This window comes from Octodon degus, unplaced genomic scaffold (assembly GCF_000260255.1).
Source record: "Octodon degus isolate 3935 unplaced genomic scaffold, OctDeg1.0 scaffold00015, whole genome shotgun sequence".
In the NCBI taxonomy this organism is placed as follows: domain Eukaryota; kingdom Metazoa; phylum Chordata; class Mammalia; order Rodentia; family Octodontidae; genus Octodon; species Octodon degus.
Genome location: NW_004524591.1, coordinates 6371088 through 6379861, shown reverse-complemented (window position 1 = coordinate 6379861; position 8774 = coordinate 6371088). Strand labels below are relative to the sequence as shown.

Sequence of the window (8774 nt, the reverse complement as noted above, 5' to 3'; positions counted from 1 at the left end):
CCTCCCTCCCCTCCTCCGTCCCTCCCTCCTTCCCTCCCTCCCTGAGTCTCTCCCTCTCTCCCTTCTCCTCAAAGGGCTATGAGACAGATGGATTTCAGTGGTGCCCTGAGGTCTTGGAAAACACACAAATTTCTGCAAAGCAGCAACAAAAGAAAAGCAAGATCCAGCCACTGATGTGCAAATCCATCGCACAAACTGAATTAATGCTTTGATCCTCTATAATTTGGCATTTTGACTTTGGGAATTCATGCATAGGGAATCTTGAGGAACATTCCATTCCAAAAGAAAAGTGGTTTGAGCTATAAACTCTCAGCCAAGGCGGCTAGAAAATTAGATTAAGAAGGAAAATTATTGGAGTCCTCTGAAAGTCTCTGTAAGGAAAGTAAAACTGTAATGGAAGAAGAGAGTATTCAAGGGGTGTCTTCCATCCTGTCCCCAAGGAGAAATTTCCAGAGAAAAGCAGCGGTTGGGTCTTGCAATCACCCAAGAATAGTGCAGGTGGCTTAGTAGGACCCAAACCTCAGCAACACCTGATGGGGACTGGGAGGTGTGGCAGACATGGCAGAGGTGAAACGACAGAGAGAGCGGTGGAGCCTGGGGAGCACTGGGGAGAATATTAGGGACATGCACAGTCACTCAGAGGTGTGCATTCATTTGTATTCTTCTGCATTCTCACTCTCTCCTTCATGTTTGCAAGAAATAGCAGAGAAAAAGGTATTTAAGAGAAGGGAGGCTATGGATTATTACTGAGATTTTCACTAATGTCCTGTAAGAATGACAAGTAAAACTGGGGATTTTTAAAAATTCTTTTCTTTTTTTTTTTTTTTTTGTGTGTGTGTGTGTTTCAGGGAAGGGTCTACAGGGTGTTCAGAGTCTCACTACTAGATCGTACTCCTAGCAATCCATCTGTTTACAGCCTCCCTAGAGCTGGGATTACAGGCGTGCGCCACCACGCCCGGTCTCAATTGCTGTTTCAGCACACCCATGGAAGGCCCGAACCCCGGGTCCCTGTGCCTGCTTGCAGACACTTTAATCCACTGAGCTATTTGACTGGTTCTAAAATTCTTTTCATTGACTAGAGCCATGTCGTGCCTGAGAGTTGAGTTAGAATCATCACTTTGGCCCAATATTCTGCTTACCTGTGATTCATCATTCATGAACTGTTATCCTCTGTATAGATATTGCAATGTATCTATCTAAAATAAATATATAACATAGTTAGATTCTCTAAAGAGAATACAAAATAGTAAAAAAATTAGAAATAATACATAACTTGACCAAACAAAACAATAAGAATTCGACAATGGTTGCTGTATTGCATAATGTTGACTTCAAATTAGTTTTTTAGATTGCCAGATATTGGCATGTAAAATTGGTTTTAAAAAGTTATAAGGAATTGAAAGGACAAGGAAAAACTGAGCATCAACAGCTCCCTCCTGCAGACCAGCAGAAATCAGTACAATTATCCAAGCCATCCTGTATACATACATAGATATTTCTCCCCTTTCACTCTCTTATCCTTTTCCTCATCCTAGTTCTTCCTTCCCATTGGACAGATTCATTCCCTTTCACAGTAGCTATTGTAGTTTTCAGATTTAATTTACTTCTTCGGGTTCTTACACTAGAGAGACAATACAATGTTTGCACATGTGGTTCTGATCTATTTCACTTACAAATATGGTCTTTAATTGCAACCATTTACCTATAAAAGCCTCGAGTTTATCTTTTTTTATGTATACCTAAGTAATACTCAATTGTGTAAAAATACTGCATCTTTTTATCCATTCCTCAGTTGATGGACATTTAAGTAGATTTATTCTGATTATGGCTAATTGGAATTCCATATGCCTCACTTTCCCATGTCAAATTCTTTTCTCATGTTTGGGAAATTTTCTGCTACTACTTCTGCATATATTTTTTATGTCATTTGTGCTCAATTCTGCTGTTTCACTGACACCTATTAGTCTTACATCATTTTTCTTTGCATCACCTTGTAGCTGCTCTATTATTTTCTGGTTCTTTCCTATTTTTAAGAGATTGTTCCTTTCACATTCACTTGCTACAATGCTGTCTTCAAAGTCTAAAAGTCTATCTTCAGTTTCTTTCAAGGGGTTTCGCCAGCTTTCAATGAAATTCTTAATGTCCTGGATATCTGTTTGAATCTGTTTTATGCATTCTAATTTTTTCTTGTATTATTCACTCAGTGTTTCCATCATTTTTCTATTCTCCTCTACTTTTTTGTCGATGCCTTCTTTAGATAGGCTGAGCAATTCTTCATGATGGTTGTCATGTCTTTTTTTTAACCTAAGAGATTATTTCTGATCTGATTTCTCCTATAGTCTGTTTCTTTACTTTAGTTGCTATGATTTCAGGTATGTGATTTCCAAGTTCTTCTAAGTCCTTGCCTCTTGGACTTGCTCTGGGTGGGCTGGAGGTCTGAGATTGCCTTTTGCTCCTTTGTTTGGATATTTTCAAAGCTTCCAGCATTCACTCAGTGATGGCAGGGGCAGGGCATGGGTCAGCTCACCAAATTTCCTACTGTGTGTACTTCAGTGTGGCTTCAGCCACGGGGAATTGGGGGCAGCCACAACTCAGGAAGGCTCCAAAGATGATGGGGGGCAGGCCAAAGCTCTGCATGTCTCTCCCTTGGGGAGAGGGAAGATAGGGCTCATGAAGGAGTGATCAGAGGAAGGGAGTGGGTCAAAGTTCAGCAAAGTCCCCAAGACGATGGGTCAGGACTCACCAGGTCCCCACAGCTGTGTCAGCCTGCCTTCTCAGATTTTTCTTTAAGAGCCTCCCAATGTCTCAGATTCCCATCATGCCCAAATACGTAGACTATTACCTCTCTCACTACCTCATCCAGGCTCTCCCTACCTCCTGCATGATGCCAATGCTATCTTAAAATATTTCCTCTATTTGTTGCTATCAGTGTTCATTCTAGCTTTCCCATCGGCCCCTCTGGCCAATGTGCCCTAATATCCTCCACGGCTCTACTAGTCCACCCTCACACTTTAAAGTCTACTGATAAAGAAAAATATAACTTTCTCCTTTGGTTTTCAGCTTTGTTCCTTGGTGTTATGAGACCACAAACAACACATTTAATACCTAACAAGAAGGAGTTATATGTTTCCTTATCATAATGAAAGAATGATGCTGTGAAGTAAAGGAAGAAGTTAGCATTTTTATACTGGAAATAGAGAAAAGAAGAGCTCCTGGATTTCCAGGAGGGGTCCTAAGTGGTTGGTAATTTATACAACATGGCTACAACACAGGGTCAAACTACAGAGTACAACATGGTCAAGTCTGTAGAATTACAAGTATGATCATTTAGCTAATGTTGATCCGATAGAGAAACAAGTCATGCAGCAACTGTGTATTAAAAGAACAAACACACTTGGGGGAAGAGAGGGGAGTGTGGGTCCAGATGTTCTGGTTGCCACCTCTGTGGTGCCTAGCTGGGCCCACTGGACCAGGTATAGCTAATTACAGTAAAATCTCAAGTTGCCGTTTATCTCTAGGGTATCTGGGTCTGACTATTACTTTTCCATCCTGAGACCTGGTCTCTTCAAATTTGCCTGCAGCAACCATTATGATGTCTTGTTTTGTTTCCTTTGGTTTTGTGCTGAATTCCTCCAGAGCCCAGTCTCTCTCTTACTGAATATTAATTTCTACCCAAATTGGCCATCCATAATACTAAGGCTTTGCTGTAAGCCCTCCCTGACTTTTTAACTTCACTCTCCCCCTAGGTTGTCTCATCTAAATCAATTTACTTAAAACCCACTTACGTGCTGATGACTTGCAAATGTTACCTCTAGCCCTGCTATCGCTGAGCACCATGAGGCTCTTTACTAAAACACACTGAACCTATCCTCATCAAAGAAAACCGGTCATCGCAAACTTCCACACTCCCAGAGCTGAAATCCTTGTTTCCTACTCATCATCCAGCCAGGTGACTTGTTCAGGTCAGTAAAGGGCTCCATTTCAAACCAAACAGGAAGTCATCTACAACTATTCCTGGTCCTTGTTTTCCACAGCTGGCCCTTAAGCAAGTCCTATTCATTCTATTTTTGAGGTGTATTTCTGTCCATAGCTACCTTACTTGTCTTCAACCTCACCACCTTAGACACAGTCATTATGATCACTCATGTATGTTACTACAATTGTGTCTTACTTTTTTTCTTCAGTTTTTCTCCTTTTGAGGATCAACAAATGGCTATTGTTACAGCTGGCATAATCATTTAAAAAATAGAACATAAAACTATACAATGGCCTCCTAGTATGCTATGACTCTGTTAGAGGCTTTTTGAATCACAAAGAGATTCTTTTCAGGTTTTTGGTGTCCTGAACAAAGCATGGCTAAGACACGTGGAAAAGGTTAACAGAGATGTACATTCATTGAAGGTGGAAAAGAAATGCTTTGCAGAGGGAACGTGGGCCAGGGAAAAGGCTGATAGCAGCTGGGAGGAATAAAGGGAGGGCCCTTCTGTACATGGATTGCTTCTCCCCTTCAAAGAAGGCATTTGGGGTGCAGCAGCTAGCAGAAACACTGAGGTGATACCAGGAGGTGGAGGCAGATTTATCTATGCTGATCATCACCGATCGTGGTCACTCCCAGAATATCAGGCCTGATCTCTGGAGGCTGTCTGGGGCTCTCATACGACAACGCACAAGCAGGAGGTGCAGAGGAGGCACAAAGGTGAGAGGGAGCAGCCCGGCACTTCTTCTGGTTAGCTAGCAAGAGGAGATCATCAGTTACAAGGCAGATTAGTGATCATCAGTTTATGAAGCTTGGTATCCCATGTGTTCACTTATTCTTTCATGGGTACAGGGACCAAGAAAGTAATTACAAAGCACTGAAGCAGTTACAGAGCCAGTTGCTTTCAAAATAACTAAATTTTAAAAAGAATAGTTTCTCTCGTACAGTTGTCCCCTTTGAGTTCCGTCAGGAACTCACTTGGCCGGGTGTCAGATTGAGGTTGTCTTCTCAAAGGCCTGTTTGGTTTCCTGTGCCGTCCTAAGTGAACATGCGAAATACCACTTTCCTACTCGGCTGCAGGTCTGGGAACTGTATAGTCATCCTAGAGTCTGTGTTCTGTGCCTGTGTCCTGGCTCTCTTCATAGCTGCTTAATCGGTTTTCCCTGCCTTCCTCTCCTTCCTCTACTCTGCATACTGATGTAAGAAAACCCAAATGAAATGAGCTTAAATGATAATGTATTGATGTGGACCTTAAAAATTTAGAAATAGAGGAGCTCAACGCTGTCATCAAAGTCCCATTTTCTGCTTTCTTCTGCCCTCCTCATGTTGGATTTCCCCCAGCGACAGCTCCAGGTGTCTACAGGCGTAGTTAGAACACCAGCGTGCCTTGTTGTCAGGTCCTGAAGGAGCGGGAAAGGATTCTGTGGCTCTCCTCCACTGACTTTTTTGGGTCAGAGGCTCACACCTGGAACGATGACTTGGCAAAGGCTGACTGGCACAGATCAACCGCCATTCCTTCAAGGAACTGGAGGCGGCGTCCACTTCCCCAAAAGACATGATCAGTGCACAAAGGAGGGAGGGTAGGACTCAGAAAATCAGGAAAAGGAAAAAGAGCACATGGAAGTGAGGGAGGCAACGTGCATCATCAGTTACCTACAGCCTGCGGGGCCCTAAAGATCTGTCGGCCCCTTTCTCCTCTCCAAGCGTCTATGTCATTCTTGCTCTTGTTGCTATGCTGAGACTGTATCACTCCACCAGGCCAAGAAGTTCCCTCACGTGCAGATCACTTGCCCTTGCTGCTGCACCCGGAAGCACTCTTTTCCTGCAGCTCTTCATATGCTCGGGTCCTTTTGCCACATCTTCTGCTGTGGCCCTCTTCATAAAGCATGATAGTTTCCCATACAAGTCGTCTATGCCTTAGAGGGCACCACCTTCTCTGTAGGACCAGTAGTCAGTGGGTATTTTTGCCCTTGATACAAAAAGAAACTCTCAGAGGAGCAAACAAGGAGCCAATCTTTTAAGACCACTCTTCTTGAGCAGACAAGAAATTCTGTTATAAGAGCAACAAATCCCTGAAAGAAGAAGCACAGACTAAGAAGTTTGGAGCTACTGAGGCTTCCAAATGTGCATAGTGGAAACAACAGCCCTGCTCGGGCAAGTGTTCTACCAGCTGACCAGCACTGTCTGAAGCCCCTTATTTTAGTGGGTAATTCCCTTTAAGAGTAGCAATAACTCAGACTGGTCTGATGCCCTATGAGCTCACTAAGTAAGGCCAACAGGAACACCACGAATTTTTGAAATTGGAATGCTGCAGACAAAATAAGAATCAGCAGTGCTTTGTGCATTTATAACTGCAAACAATTTTTTAAAATTCATGTAAAAACTTGTAAATATATTGTGATACTCTGGGAAAAGCTGAATTTATAATTAGATTAGAAAAATAAGTATTACAAGAAAAATGTCAGGAAAAGTGAGGCCTCGGAGATCTTTGACTGAGGAAGGAAGACACCTTCACATGTAGAAGAGTTGCCTCATGGGTCATGGCCGTGGGCACCCCATAACTTTGTCTGTGTTTTCTCCACATGGTCTCTCGGAGCTCAGACGCTGGTCAGCACGATGGCTGCCTCCAAAAACAGGCTTCCCGGAGAAGAAGGAACATCCCATCTTGCTCTCATGACCTAGCCTTCGGGGTCACACAGCACCAACAGATTTACAAGAAAGAAACAGAACCTCCATTTTCACAGAAAAACCACCAAGGGCACTTTGCAAGAAGAGCATTTGGAAAAAAGAGAGACTGCAAACTGGATGATTCAATATGCCACAAAGACGGAGGGAAAGAGAGAGGCAAAAACTTAGGGAAACCTGAACAAGAAATACTACACGTGTCTCTTCTTTTCCCGTCTGAGGTGGCGACCGGTCTTGCCTCCTTATCAGCTCCATTTTACCTCTTCTGTGGTTTTCTTTTCCCTCAGGTTCGAGAACGGCCCGAGCATCTTCCCGCCTCCGTAGGGCAGCTGCAGAGCCCCGGCGCGTTCTTCTCTCTCGGATCTTCAGTCCTCACCCTGCTCAGTCATGAATGAGGAATACCATGTGATCGTGCTGGGCACCGGCCTGATGGAATGTATCCTGTCAGGTATAATGTCAGTGAATGGAAAAAAAAGTTCTTCATATGGATCAAAATCCATATTATGGAGGAGAAAGTGCATCTATAACACCGCTGGAAGATTTATACAAAAGATTTCAATTACCAGGAGTACCTCCAGCATCAATGGGGAGAGGAAGAGACTGGAATGTTGACTTAATTCCCAGGTTCTTGATGGCTAATGGTCAACTGGTTAAGATGCTGCTTTATACAGAAGTTACCCGATACATGGATTTCAAAGTGATTGAAGGGAGCTTTGTTTATAAGGGAGGAAAAATCTATAAGGTTCCTTCTACTGAAGCAGAAGCCCTGGCATCTAGCTTAATGGGACTGTTTGAAAAACGACTTTGATGAAAAAACCCTAGAAAGTTTGAGGGCATTGATCCTAAGAAGACCACAATGTGAGATTTGTATAAGAAATTTGACTTGGGCCAAGATGTTATAGATTTTACTGGTCATTCTCTTGCACTGTATCGAACTGATGACTACTTAGATCAGCCATGTTGTGAGACCATTGATAGAATTAAACTTTACAGTGAGTCTTTGGCAAGCTACGGCAAAAGCCCATACCTTTATCCACTGTATGGCCTTGGAGAACTGCCGTAAGGATTTGCAAGGCTAAGTGCTATTTATGGTGGTACCTACATGTTGAATAAACCAATTGAAGAAATAATTGTGCAGAATGGAAAAGTGGTTGGTGTAAAATCTGAAGGCGAGATCGCTCGTTGTAAGCAGCTCATCTGTGACCCAAGTTATGTAAAGGATCGAGTAGAAAAAGTAGGCCAGGTGATCAGAGTTATATGCATCCTCAGCCACCCCATCAAGAATACCAATGAAGGGGCCGGGGAGATGGCTCCGTGGAATAAGTGCTTCCCCGGCAAGCACAAGGGCCTGAGTTCAATCCTTGGTTCCAAAAAAAAAAAAAAAAAAAAAAAACCAATGATGCTAATTCCTGTCAGATAATTATTCCACAGAACCAAGTTAATCGAAAATCAGATATCCATGTTTGCATGATTTCATCTTCACACAGCATGGCAGCATAAAGGAAGTACATTGCCATTGTTAGTGCAACTGTGGAAACAAAGGAACCAGAGAAAGAAATCAGACTAGCTTTGGAGTTGTTGGAACCAATTGCACAGAAGTTTGTTAGCATCAGTGACCTCCTTGTACCAAAAGATTTGGGAACAGACAGCCAGATCTTTATTTCCCGTGCATATGATGCTACACCTCACTTTGAGACAGCCTGTGATGACGTTAAAGACATCTATAAAAGGATGACAGGATCTGAGTCTGACTTTGAGGAAATGAAGCGCTAGAAAAATGACATTTATGGGGAAGACTAAGAGCAGTAAATGTTAATATCTAATTAGGACAAGTTTAAAATTTGGCAAATGATACATATTGTATGAAATCAATATTGTAAGGCCTGCTTTTGTAATCACAATGGAGATGGAAGATTGCTATACCAGTTAATATTCCCCCTCATCTCTCTAATCTTAAGTATAAACTTTTCATGAAGTGGCTATTCAGATGGACTGGTTACCATTTTGTTCAGTTTAACCAAGCTGGCTTTTTTCTAGTGAAGGAAGTTTTAAAAAAGTCATGATACCACTACAGAACATGATATTGTATTTCTATCTTTTTTTTTTTTTTTTT

At 42.4% G+C, this 8774-nt stretch overlaps 1 pseudogene; it reads left to right on the top strand.

The window, feature by feature from the left end:
- Positions 1 to 7033: 7033 nt before the first annotated feature.
- Positions 7034 to 8461, top strand: LOC101588416 (annotated as a pseudogene).
- Positions 8462 to 8774: the final 313 nt, after the last annotated feature.